The sequence below is a fragment of the Carlito syrichta genome, unplaced genomic scaffold (assembly GCF_000164805.1).
Source record: "Carlito syrichta isolate Samal-C Ts95f unplaced genomic scaffold, Tarsius_syrichta-2.0.1 Scaffold288729, whole genome shotgun sequence".
Classification (NCBI taxonomy): domain Eukaryota; kingdom Metazoa; phylum Chordata; class Mammalia; order Primates; family Tarsiidae; genus Carlito; species Carlito syrichta.
In genome coordinates this window covers 588,674-603,315 of record NW_007232825.1, presented here as the reverse complement: position 1 = coordinate 603,315, position 14,642 = coordinate 588,674, and the positions used below count along the sequence as shown (strand labels likewise).

The following is a 14,642-nucleotide window of genomic DNA, read 5'->3' as shown; positions in this document are numbered from 1 at the left end:
CTCTCTCTCTCTCTCTTTCTCTCTTTCTTCTTCCACCCAATCGCCGACGCCGTCTCCACCTTTGGGGTACCCTGAACCCAGCTGGAGCTGGTCTCTGGCAAAGACCTTGAGCCAGAGCTGAGAAGTGATTGACCCAAAGTCACACAGAGGTAACAATTCTCTAACTAGAAAATACTGAGAGAAGGTTCTGGTAGCAGGTGCTGATTGTCCAATCTCTTTGAAGTTCACATACTTTCTGGTTGGTTCCTACCTGTGGCATATCAGTGCATGTTAGGGGACACTATTTACCAATAAAATGTCACTTTTAGCCTTTTTAACCTTTCTCATCTATTTCTTCCCAGGGAAGGGAATGACATCTAGGTCATCTGACATTGAAGTCTGTCTGTTCTCATCTTCCCTCTGCTGTGCCCCTGTAGGGAAGGCCTGCAGTTGTCCAGTGGTGGGCCAATGAATGGAAACCTATGATGAAGTTGTTGGGGGACCCGTGATGTATGCCCATAACTGCTTCATCAGTCACAAAGGTCACATTTGATTCTGCATTTACCTGACATTATCTCTTTCAGTTGATTTCAAGACCAGACAAGAAGGAATAGGTAGTTTTGTTGATACCACCCAAAGCTCTAACTGTATAAAACAAAAATGTAAACTCCCTCATATGACTCTCATCACTCAGAGATAAGTGTTGTTAAAAAATCATGTGTAGTTTCTGTTTATATGTATATGTGTTTGTGTGTGGCTATATATCTTATTCGGTGTTTTTAAAAATATTGTCTTATTGATATAAAATTTCTCTCTTTTTAAAATTTAGAAAACCAAAAAAAGAAAGGCATCCTAGACTATACTGCTTTGTAATTCTATTAAATGCTGTATCATCTCTAAAATGTTGTTGACAGTAGAGGGTGCCTGGAGCTCATTAAGGGAGCCTCACATACTCGTGGGACCTCTCTGCAGTACTGTTTTGTTAGCACTTGGCTCCTCTGAAGCAGTGCCATTGTGAGCTCTATCAGATACTGTTATGTCATTATCCTAATTCAAGCGTGAGCAGACAGTAGTCTGTAGGCCAAATCGGCCCTTCTTCCATCTTTTCTACCCTTGCTTGTTTTTGTATGGTCAACTAGCTAAGAAATGGCTTCTACAGTTTTAGAGAGTTGTTGGGGGAAAAAAAGAAGAAGAATATACAACAGCTATGTAGGCCACAAAGCTTAAAATAACATCTGGCCTTTTATATCAAAATTTTGTGAACCCCTGTCATCAGTCAAGATTATATTTAAGTGTATTATGAATAGTCAAGATTGGATGATCTCCTCTGTTTACAGAGATGAAGTTTATGTGCATGAGAAATGTTTGAAACTTGTGAGAACTTATACACAAATGCCTGAGGGTGGTGGCTAAGTATATGGGATGTTATATGTGCTGATGGTCAGGTCATGAATGGTGGCTGTTAAGTCTTGAAAGAGGTGGCTTGCAAGGGTGGAAAAACTTATGTATGTATTTATTTCAGCTGAAGGGTAGAGGTGAGATTATACATTGGAAACCAATATTTTGAGTCAGACACTATTAGAGGGGACCCCAAAAATCTGGAATTCATTTATTAAAAATTGTGTATTTATTCTTACATGTTTAAACTTTAGTCACCTTCAAAGTACTCTCAGTTGATGCAATATACCTATTGAGATTTTTTTTGCACTGCTTGAAACAGTGAACTTATCAACTTTGATGCCTTTTAGTGCTTCTGCCATTCTTTTAGTTCTACCTTTTCCACATCAGCAAAATGTTTCTCTTTGATGACTTTTTTTTTACCTGGGGAAACAAAAAAAGTCACTCAGCACAGCATCCAGTGATTGGGAGGGTGGGAAACAGGGGTCCTGCCACTTTTGGTCAAAAACTGCTGAACACTCAGGGTAGTGTGGGTGGGTGCATCGTCATGGTGGAAGAACCAGTCACCTGTTTGCCATAACTTGGGATGTTTCTTTCGCAAATTGTGACACAACCTTCTCAAAAATTCCAGATAAATACTTTGGTAGCTGGGTGCAGTAGCTCATACCTGTAATCCCAGCATTCTGGGAGGCTGAAGAGAGAGGATTGCTTGAGCCCAGTCGTTTGAAACCAGCCTGGGCAACGTTGCAAGACATCATCACTATAAAAAATTAAAAAAATTAGTCAGGCATGGAGGTATATGTCTGTAGTCCCAGCTATTCAAAAGGCCAAGGTGGGAGAATGCCTGAGCCTAGGAAGTTAAGGCTGCAGTGAGCTGTAATTTTCCCCTTGCACTCTAGCCTGGGTGACAGAGTGAGACCTTGACTTAAAAAAAAACAAACAGGCCGGGCTTGGTGCCTCAGCCTGTAATCCCGCGCCTTTAGGAGGCTGAGGTGAGAGGATTGCTTGAGCCCGCGGGTTCGAGACCCGCCTAGGCAGTGAGACCTCATCTCTACAATAAATCAAAAAATCAGCTGGGCGTGGTAGCGCGTGCCTGTAATTCCGGCTACTGGGAAGGCTGAGGCGGAAGGATCGCTGGATCCCAGCAGGTCGAGGCTGCGGTGACCGAGAGTGGCCACTGCACTCCAGTCTGGGCAACAGAGTGAGACTCCAACTCAAAACAAAAAACCAAAAAAAAAAACCCACAAACAAACAAAACCTTTGGTTGATCATTTGACCCAGAGGAACAAATTCTGAATGTACTACAAGGGGTCCACCATCCAAAAAGATAATTTGGTCTTTTTTCTGGGAGGTCCCCCTTGTATTTAGATGTGTTTCAGGTTGATAAGCCAAGAACAGGATTCAGAGCCTAGTAAAGACACGTTGCTAATCGTTTACTCTTTATATCCCTTTTTATTCTTGAGGTAAACCCCACCAATACATGTTATTCATAACTTACCATGAGGAGATTGAGATTATGCCAGTTTCAGCAACTTGTTCCAGGTCACATAGACAGTAAAGAGAACCCAGATTTGAAAACAGGTCTACATCTAACTCTCACTATCCATGACATTTTGTCTCTTCCAGGTACATATTTTCTGTGTACACAGTGACTATTTTTATGATATCACTACACTAAGTGGTGATGCCAGGTTCCAAGATAAAACCATATACCATTCACTCCAGATATGTTTCATTTTCTTTACTATGACCTTCAAAACCCATTCCCAGGCATGTGCCTACTTCTCTAGCCATGATCCTCTCCCCTCACTTCTATCTTACCCAACCACCCTGGGTGACATGCTAGGTCCCTAATGCTCTGTGGTCTTTCGAGCTTCTACGCATTATTGAACACTGACAGGGACACCCTCCCCATTTTCTGTGCTCAGAAACTCCTATTCATCCTTCAAACACGGTCTCAATTGTCACATTCTCTTAGGTGTCATTTCTGACTCCTCTAGGCAGTTACACATGGTTCTTTGAACTCACCAGAGTTGTTCTTTTACACATCTCCGATAGTCAGGGGAAAAAAAAAAAGTCCTTTTGCCTTTGTTCCTCAATTGATTGTGAATCCCTAGAACCGAAATTAAAGTTTCTTGCTGTGTCTCCAGCACCTAGCACAAATTTTGACACATAGTGAGATCTCCTTAGACTGGTGACTCAATGAGTGAGGGAAGAAATGAACAAAGAATGAACGAGTAAATGAATTAATACTGAGAGTTTCCTTCTCACTCAGATGCACTTTTTGCATTTTGTGCTCCCTGAAGAATTCAGACTAGCCCTTGGTCGCTAGAATTTACCACCACCCTGGTAACTTTTTGTCTGCTGAAGTACGTGATCCATGCCAATCCATTGTTTTTAACTCAGTTTATAAACAACTGGGGATCAGTACTAGTTTCTGTAGGGCATAAGTACAAGGATCCTAAGTTAATAATATTTTACCTGAGCACCAGGTTTTTGTCAGTTGTCAAGTTTGGTGATATAACTATTTACTTTTTTATTGTATTTTTTTAAATAAGAAACAACCACACTGTATTTATTTAATATACACCACCAGAGACTTAATTTAAAAAACAGAAGCAAAACAAAAATAACACCACAGCTCAAGATACTGATTCCCATATAGAAATCAAGGAAAGGACAGATAATCTAAAGATACATACATACATACATACTATATACATACAAGACAAGACAAGGAGAGTCTGGGCAGCCCAAGTCAGAGTTCCTGGCTTGGAGTAGGTTTCTTGCAGGTACTTCTTAAAGGTTGTGGCATATTTCCAGAGCATAGCAGCATATATGTTCAAAGGCTATCTATGCTGGGTTATCCTAGCAGGCTTTGGATAAAGAGAGCAGGATAGTCTTGACATCATAGAGCGCAGATCACTTGTCCTTCAGGTGTCCACAATGGGGTGGTGGTAGAGCATAAGGAACTTCTGTGTAGACGAATTGTAAGGGTAACCACTAGAGAACTTCAGGGAGAGCTTATACCTCAGGTCTTCTTATACTGTGCCAACTGCTCCATGGATGGCTCCTACTGACATAAAAAGACTGTCTGATTCAGGAAAGACAGACATTTCTTTGTTACCAGACATCATGAGGGTTATTAGCTCCTGCTGTAGTCTTTTGCCCAACAGGGCCCTGGGTGGCTCTCCTACTGAGCTTGACTCTTCTACAGGTGGCAGTAGTGGCAATGTTGGCAGTAACATTGGCATTGGGTTGGAGTTTGGAGAAGCCATCCAGGCAGCACTGGGAAGGGACCAGGAACTCAGAGAACATGATTGCAGTTTCCCATTTACTGTTGTGTTGGCATCTTCCTCATCAATCCCAGCATGTCCCTTGTGATTCTGGTTTCATTGCTGTCCATGGACTGAAACTTGGAGAATATGACTGCAACTGCTCATGTGCTGGGCAGGCCTCTGAGTGTATCAACCTTCAAGGCAGCTATGTCTGAGAATACCTGAGATTCTTTGCTTTGTCCTCGATAATACCTAAGATTCTTTTAGTTTTAGCTTAGTGGGGTTTTTTTTTTTTGGTATTGTTTTGTTTTTTGTCCTAATATGCAAGTGGCCATAAGAAAAAAGGTCTCTTTTTTACAGGTGCATCTGAGCAACTATCAAATAAGTATCAAAGCATTGTTGACTAGGTTTTCTTAAAACCGTTTACAGAGAGGATCACTGAGGCACAGAAACTTACATTGTGGCATCTCTCCTGATTTTCATCTGCCTTTCTTGGCTCTGGGGAGGAACACTGGCCCCAGAGCAGGGTGCAGCATTTGCATGATAACTCAGTGCAGCCGAGCCTATATAAATATTGCATCATTTTAAATTTTTCAAAAACTGTAATCCATAATGGTTCCCAAAGCACCAACTATTTTCTCTCCACTACATGTCATGCATTTTTAACTGTCTATAATTATACAATTAAACAGTAGGCCATTGAGGCTCACAGGAGTCATTAGCTCAAAACGTTTCTACTTCCATAACCTGGCACCAGGGACAGTTCTTGCCTTATGGAGGATGGTGGGTCTGTCTACCCAGCAGGTACTCCAAGGGAGGAAAGTCCCCTCTCTCTCTCCACTGTTCTTCAAGGAGAACTCCCAGCTGAGCTTGAACTTGGCAGAAGAAAGTAAGAAAGTTGGAAACCCTACCATTAGCCCAGGAAATGGGGAGGAGGTTCTAGGTCAGGAGGAGATGGAGAGAGTAAACAGGGTACTTCTTCTCCATTCCCTTCCAATCTATTTGCAAATGTTCTTTTGCTGAAAAAACACCAGTGATGTCACTCTGACACACTCAGTATGCTGTGATCCTTTAACTCCTTCTGTGAAAAGCCTTGCTTTAGTCTTATGCATGTTACTTCTGTGAGTCACACTGACGTGAGTATTACTTCAGCGCATGGGTCACATAGTCCACATGTATGTCAATACAAAGATAATGGGCTGAAGCAATGATACAATCCTTATCTGTGTATGCTGAGAATAACACCTGCCATATTTTATATTGGGATAAAATATTTAATGGTGACACTTTTGATATCTTTATTTATTAAGGTTCCCTTCATTTAAAACTACTATGAAATCATTCTCTAAAAAGTTTCTCCCACGCTACTATGTTTCCCTAAAAAGTCATCCTTATCCCTGTACCTACACATACAAAGCATTGAGAAATAATATATTTAATGCTGTTTCCATTTCTGCTCACTGACAGTGTATAGAGGTGTGCTTCACAGAAAAATGAGTTGAATCATAATTGCCATACTATAAATACGTCTTTCTTCCCAAGTTTCAAAAAGTATCTTGAATTTTAGAGTATATAAACAACAATAAAAAATAATGGCATTAATTTTACAATGGTACTTTTGATAGCTTGAGTGAAAGGGACTAGAAAATAAACAGATACTGTATTTTTAGCAGATTTGAAAAATGCATTGTTAGACAAGGAGCTTTGGCAAATATTAAATGATGGAAATCAGTTTGCCTGTTCTTTTGTGCTTTGTGTATTGTGTTCAGATACTGGTCATATTTTCTTTCTAGTCATTCTAATCTTTCATTTTAGTTTTTGCATGAGGATTCAGGCTTTTGGAGAAGTAAACCTTCTAATTAGAATCAGAAGGGAGGGAATGAAAGATGATCTGAGCTATAGGAAAGGATTATACAATAAAGATATGCTTTATGAAGGATTCTTTGCTAAAGTAAAAAAATGTAATTTAGAGCTCCTTTAAATAGAAAATGAATGCTTTTGAAACACATGGATCGTAAATACATTTTGATTTCATACCCTACTGCATAACACCTATATTCCAATGTGCCAGTCTTTCCCCTTTCTAGATGGAGTTCCCACCTGATAATTCCACACTCTTTGCTGCTTCTGCTGATGCTCTCGATTCCAGAACAGTCTTCTCTTTCTTCTTTGTCAACCCAAGCTCCTTTTTCATCGCTCTAATTCAAGTCTGTCTCTCAGTGACTTTTGGCCATTTTCTAATCCCACTTTTCCCCTCCCTTCTCTGATATCCTTTAGTACTTGCACACTTCATTATAGTACTTGACTTGTAATACTGCAATGCATTTTTAGACTAATTTTTTACATGTGAATTTACTTGGACTCCACAATTATATTTTATGTTATTTAAGAGTAGTCAGCATGCCTCACAGTGTTCAGTAAATGCTTGTTAGCTGATTTATTATGGTGTATCATTAATTTCAGTTTTTAAAAAATGCTCTTTTAAAGAAGAGGTCTACAAACTTTTTTTTGTAAAAAATAAGATAATAAGTATTTTAGACTTTGCAGAACAGACTCTCTGTGGCAACTGTTCATAATGCAGTTACTGTAACATAAAAGCAACTGTAGATGATATGCAAGCAAATGGGTGTGTCTGTGTTCCAATAAAACTTTATTTGCAAAACAGTAGGTGAGATTTTGCCAGTACCTGATTTAAAGAACAGGAGAAAACTCTCATCTAGAGTATGCTATTTAACTTTAGGGTAAATAACTTAGAACAATTAAATCATATGGGATATATGTTACATTTACTAGTCCAAGGAAAAAATATCATATCAGAGTTTTAGTGATATGTACTCAAAACATTCCCCACCAATGCTTTGATGATTACTCTGAACTTGATAATCAAGTAATTACCTGGTTATTATTTAAAGATAATATTTATTCTGAGTACACTCATACTATACTATCAGGAGTATTAGTTGGTTCAACATTTCCGGGGGCACTTTAGTATTATGTGTTTATGATCTTGAGTCTATCAGTTAGTTCTTTTCTGGAAAGTAAACTGAGGAAATCATTAATTCATTTACTGTATATTCACCATGATCCTACAGTGTATCAGGTATTGTGCTATGTGTTGGGTCTCTATGGAAGTGAGCAAAGGCTGAACTATAGATTGTCAATTACAACATTGTTTGTCAGAAAGAAAAAAACAGTAACAAAATTTATATTCAACAATGAGGAGGAGTTAAGTTCTGCTATATCTATATGATAGAATATCTTAAAACCATTAACAGGATATTGTAGAAAAATTTTTGTTTGCATGGAAAGATCTTTAAATGTAATATTAAGTAAAAAATACGCTAAAATGTACTTATAAAAATTATGTAAGAAACTTAGAAATGTGTAAATATATATAATTGAAAGAACATAATAAGGATATTGACCAAGATATTAATAATGACTTTGAAATTTTCTGTGACAGAATTCCCAAAGATCTATGACAGATCCCAAAATACAGGGATGGGAAAGTCCATCCCTGTATTTCTGTAGTTCATATTTTTCTAAAGTAATCAAGTGAAAATAGCCCTAAGAAATCTTTTTAATTATGCAAATTTACTACTAATAAAGCATGGCTCCATGAAAAGAACTTTAGGATGACTTTCTGATGGGCAAAAGTAGAAACTCTCATTCAAATTGCTGCCAAGTTGACGATAAGATTATGAATGTTCATCTATCTTTATACACATTGAAATATTAACATCTTTCTCCATCTACCAGAACTGAAACTTTGTCACTTAATTCTGGCCTACTAAGGGTTAACTAGAAAATTTTTTTATTTCAACCCTTCTCCATCTCCAAGTCCCCTTTGCTGCTATGGTGCATCCAGTCTTATGAATATAATTGAATCTCCCTTTGATGATTCAGTGTGTTGCAGGACCTCGGGGCTGTAATGCTGACCATCAATTATCATTGTATAGGACAAAAGATATAAATGTGGAAGATACAGAATATTGAGCGGAATGTAAAATGATTCCAGGATAGCCTCTGGAAATTGGCTTGCTGAATAAATCCCTGATGTCAGTGAGTTTTTGTTGTGTGTCTTTTCTCTTCTAAAAGCTGGCTTAGTTAGGGACAGAAAATAGAAATATTCCAGTGCTTTGAACTTTCTAGCTACTAAGAGCCTTGCTCTTTCAGATTATTATCCCAAGCCTTCCTTCTCTTTTTCATCCCTTATAAAATATGAAAAACATGTTGTTTCTATTTGTCATCTGTGTGCCTTTCCATGAGCACAGTTTATCTAAGCCTGTAAGTACTATCAAGCCCAGACCAAGGCTGTCTCTTAGGGCTGAGAGGCCCAAAACATCCTATAGTGCTTCTTAGGTCAAAATCTTTACCCAGATAGAACATCCTTGAAGTGAACAGCAAAGGCTGCTTAAAGGGGAGGAAAGTGGTAAAAGAACAGCCAGTGGTCTAAATGGGAGGAGTGATTGATCTAAATAGATGTGAGGCCTATCTCACTCCCTTTGTCTTGGTGAGGGTAGGTGTCTCTTTGGTCCAACTCTCACACTGTATTGACTCTCATCAGCAGTTAGAACTTTCATTTTCAGCCCAGCCCACCACTCAGCAGCAGAGGTCCTGGGGGAATTGCCACACCCAGAGCTGGCTCTGTTAGGAACCACAGAACTGCAGGTTCCAGAGTGCTGCATTATGTATTAAAAATCTAAGCTTTCATTTAACCCCAGCTTCCCAACCAGTGTGCAGCAGGCGCATTTACAATTGTGCTGAGATACTGACTTCCCCTTGGCTCTAGGGTACCCTGGCAGATTCACTTGGAACCCTCAAGCATCCACTTGCATTTTTGCCACTGTAGAATGCTAATATCTTCATTTTCTATGTGTGTCCTATCTTGAAAAGTTGGGAAGCATTGATTATATTTCCTAAAAAAGTGATCCAAGAACGTTGCCTACCTTGAGGCAAAGTACAGGATGAGATATACTTGGGGATTAGTGCTCTCCCTGGTCTAGGACAGCCCTCACATTTTACAGCTGAGCAACCTGAGTCTAAGGTCCGATAGCTAATTCATAACAGACCTGGGACAAGCATGTTGGTCTCTTACCTTACTTCTCAGTCTTTGTTTTTCTTCACAGCACCTGTAGATATTCAGGTGAAGACTATGGGTTTCTTAGACTTAAAAACATCATAAAGTTGATGAGATAGAAAAATAGAAAAGGTCCTGCCCTGAAAGTCAGGATTTCTGGGTTCATTTTCTGTTCCTGACCCTTGGACAAATCACTGCTCTCTAGTCTTCATTTTAAGGATGAAGAAATTGAGAATTTATCTAAAATATGCAAAAGCTTGTTCAGAGTAGCAGAAACAAAAGGGAAATAACTTGTATAAGTTTTAATAGCTGGTTAGCGGCAAGCCGAGTCTTGGATAGAGTTTTCTTCCTTTCAATTTTGCCTCCCCTGTGTTTTCTACACCACTGCATTTCGAAGGACACAATTACATTACGAGAAAATGTTTAGTCCCATCATCAGGGCTTCTTTTCATGTTGGCAGGAAATAAAATGCTAAAAAGCAGTAAGTTGTGAGAAGTTTCCTTTTTTTTTTTTTTTTGAGTTGGAGTCTCACTCTGTCGCCCAGACTGGAGTGCAGTGGCAGCTCCCGGCCACCGCAGCCTCGACCTGCTGGGCTCTGGCAATCCTTCTGCCTCAGCCTTCCGAGTAGCCGGAATTACAGGCATGCGCTACCACACCTGGCTGATTTTTTTATTTATTGTAGAAGATGAGGTCTCGCTGCCCAGGCGGGTCTCGAACCCGCGGGCTCAGGCAATCCACTCACCTCAGCCTCCCAAAGGCGCGGGATTACAGGCTGAGCCACCGAGCCCGGCGAGAAGTTTCTTTTTCTAGCTTTTACCAGAAAGACATTCTTTTTGAAGAGTCACCACTTGGAACATGTCAAGTTGTGAAATGACCTTTTTCCACCATTTGCATCTAAACATCTGGAACAGGGTCAACAAGCAAACACCTCACATGAAGAAGTGAGCATCAGCCTAAAAACACATATCTTTCTGCTTTTTTTTTTTTTTTTCTGATCCAACAAGGGGAAGCAGTTGCATTCGTGGTTAATTTCAAATGAACTTAGTTCAAACATATTGATCTTAGAATCCCAGCGATAGGATATTCTATAGTTTTGAGGTGTGGGATGTATGTTGGTATATATTCAAACATCTGTGTCTGTAATAACTGTCGTATCATATTGCCTTTCACAAAAGCATTACAAACATAGATTTAGTTTTATAAATACATGAATGTAATTCAGTGCTGTCTAGTTTTTTATGTTGAATTCTCCTGACTTTGAATTTCTTTTCTAAAATAAGATTCTCCAGAAAGCAAAGCTAAATTTGTGGCTAGTTGTCTAAACAACTAGACTACTATTTACCTACCCAGTAGTCATTCTCAATCTCTTTCTCCTCCCCACTTAGCGAGACCTCTATGTTATTGAGAGTGACAATAAGTGCAGCTTTTAAAAAGCACATTTCCCAGCCTCCTCTGCAGAAAAAAGGTGGTCAGTGGGATGTAGGGTGGAAGCTGTTGATAGAACTTCCAGAAAGACTCTTTATTGGGGCTTACTCAGGTGACAAACACCTTTTTGCTCTCTCTGGTTCCCTTGTTCCTTCTATTTCCATGTACATGACCAAAGTAGTCATCCTATGAACCATGAGTAGCCTGACTTTAAACATGGTTATCTTACAAGAATTTGTAAACCTGAGACTCTGAGGATATCATGTGCCCACTATCATCCAGGTGGTCTATGCAGCCTGGGATTGCCCACCTCTAGGATTTTTTAAGGGAATGCAAAGCAATCACAATATTTGTGTAATTGAGTTTCTGTTCAAAGCAGCTGAACACTCTTCCTAACTGTGGCTAGAATTGCAATATTAAACTTTGAATTTAAAAATGAGCATTTGACCAGGTGCAGTGGCTCACGCTTATAATTCCAGCACTTTGGGAGGCCGAAGTGAAAGGATTGCTTGAGATCACAGGCTTGAGACCAGCATGGGCAACTTGGTGAGACCGCACCTCTACAATAAGTCAGAAAATTAATTGGGCATGGTGAAGCATGCCTGTAGTTCCAGCTACTTGGAAGGCTGAGGTGGAAGGGTCACCTGAGCCCAGCAAGTTGAGGCTGCAGTGACTTTGAGTGTGCCACTGCACTGCAGCCTGGGTGACAGAGTGAGACTCCAACTCAAAAAATAAATAAAATAAAAATCAACATTTGTCCTTTCCTTTATGAAAGATTGATCATCATGTGATTGTTAAAAAAAATGTTATTTAGGAAGTTCATACTTTGGAGTTTACTGTATACAGGCATCCCTTGGGATCCATGGGGAATTGGTTCCTGGACTTTCCACAAATACAAAAATTCTCAGATGCTCAAATCCCCCAGTCGGCCCTCTGTATCCACTATTTCCATATTCATGAAAATATACTGCAAGTATTTAGAATCCAAGGTTGGTTAAATTCCTTGGATATGGAGGGCTGACTATATAGTGTACAAGAGGGACCCAAAAAAACTCCCAAATTTATTTATTAAAAATTGTATATTGATTCTTACATGTTTAAACTTCAGTCACCTTCAAAGTACTCTCCATTTGATGTAATGCATCTATGGAGATGCTTTTTCCACTGCTCAAAATATTTTTTGAATTTGTCCATTTTTATGCCTTTTAGTGCTTCCGCCATTTTTGGTTTTACCTCTTCCACACTGACAAAACATTTCCCTTTGAGAACTTTTTTTCATCTAGGGAAACAAACAAAAATAGTCACTCAGGGTGAGGTCAGGTGAATAGGGAGGTTGAGGCATGTGGGTCATGTTGTTTTGGCCAAGAACTGCTAACACTCAGCATGGTGTGAGCAGGTGCCCTCGTAAATCACCCATCATGAAATGGACAAATGTGTTGAATCTCCAAAAAAATTTCATTGGAGCTGAACACAGCCTCTCGCAACAATGCTAGCTGGTACACTGATGCAAATGGATTCCTAGAACACTTACATAGTAGGGGACGTCTGTACTACAAGGGGCCTGCCCTCCAAAAAAAATTCTGGTTTTTTTTTTGGGGGGTCCCCCTCATACATAAAAATAAATTAAAGAGGCAAGACACTAAATGGGTTTTTACATTTATTTTTAAATGTACATGCACACAACTTTTTATGTATACTTATGTACTATACTAATAGATACATAAAGTTGTATAATCATCACCAATTCTCTCAAATTTTAAAATTTATTGTGTTTTGAATTTGGATAAACAGGTATCTTTTTTATATATTGATTTATTTTCTGGGTATATCCCTAATAGTGGAATTTCTGGGTCATCAAACTTTGTCCGAATATCTTTTGATTAGTATCTACATGATTTATATTTTTCCATTTTTTAAAACATTTTACTTCATTACGTCTATGCTGGATTTCAGTAGACAACTTACAGTTGGATCTTGGTTTTATTATCTAATCTCACAATCTCTGTCTTTTATTATTATGCTCAGACCATTTATTTTAGTGTGCTTATTGACATGTTTGGATTTAGTTCTTCTATTTTATTTTTGATCTGTTTTTCTCCTGTCTTTTGTTTTCTGTTTTGTTCTACCCTCTTTCCCTTCTCTGCCTTCTCTGGGTGATTTGGAATTTTTGTTATGTATTGTTTTTTAAATTTATTTCTTTGGATAGACTTTCTAAAGATTACCATATGCATGCTTAATTTTTCATGTTCAACTTAGACTTGATATTTACCACTTTAAGTTGAGCATAGAAATCTTTAACCATATAGGTTCTTATATCATACCCCCTTTATGCTGTAGTTGATATATGTATTACATGTATAGTACTTTCATTGTAAAGCTCCATCAAACTGTTATTTTTTCTTTCAATAGTCATGCATATTTTTAAACTTAAGAGCAGAAAAATAATATATTTATCCAGATACTTACCATTTCTGTTGCCCTTTCTCCATCTCCAAAGTTCCAGATTTCCAGATTTCCCTCTGGAACCATCTTCCCTCTTCTTGAAACTTTTTTTTTGGTCTTTATTTTAGATTCAAGGGCTACACATGCATGTTTGTTACATGGACATATTATGTGGTGGTTGGGATTTTATCTCAGGTGGCTCATTTCCCAGATAGTGAACATTGTACCCCATAGGTAATTTCTAAACCCTAACTCCCCTTCCCACCTCTTATTGGGATCTCCATCTTTGTGACCATTTAGCTCCCACATATGAGTGAAAACTTGCAATGTTTGGTTTTCTGTTTCTGCATTAGTTCACTTAGGATGATCATCTCCAGCTTCATTTTTGTTGCTGAAAAGGACATGATTTCATTCTATTTATAGCTACATAATATTCCAAGGTGTATACCACATTTTCTTTATCCAGTCAATTGTTGGTGAGCACTCAGGTTGGTTCCATGATCTTGCTATTATGAATTAGTGTTGCAATGAACATATGAGTACAGGTATCTTTACACACACACACACACACACACACGCACACGCACACGCACACGCACACACACACACACACACACACACACACACACATTTCTTTTCTTTTGGGCAGATCCCTAGTAGTGAGATTTCTGGTTCAAATGGTAACTAAGTTTTCAGTTCTTTGAGAAATCTCCATACTGTTTTGCATAGGGATTGACCTAACCTATGGAATCCCAACAACAGTGGATGAGTGTTTCCTTTTCTCTACAACCATGCTAACATCTTTTGTTCTTTATCTTTCTAATAATAGCCATTATTAGAAAAGTCATTGTAGTTTTAATTTGCATTTCTCTGATGATTAGTGATGTTGAATATTTTTTCATATATTTGTTAGTTGTGTGTGTGTCTTCTATTGAGAAGTGTCTATTCATGTCTTTTGCTCACTTTTTGAGAGGGTTATTTCTCTTTTTTTTTTTTTGAGTTGGAGTCTCACTCTGTCGCCCAGGCTGGAGTGCAGTGGC

General features: G+C 38.7%; 1 protein-coding gene and 1 pseudogene across 1 annotated transcript in view; one reads left to right on the top strand and one right to left on the bottom strand.

The window, feature by feature from the left end:
* Positions 1 to 14,642, top strand: part of NCKAP5 (NCK associated protein 5) — an 847,991-nt gene that overhangs the window by 416,675 nt on the left and 416,674 nt on the right. The gene's annotated exons all lie outside the window — the stretch shown is intronic.
* Positions 1,724 to 4,655, bottom strand: LOC103255925 (annotated as a pseudogene).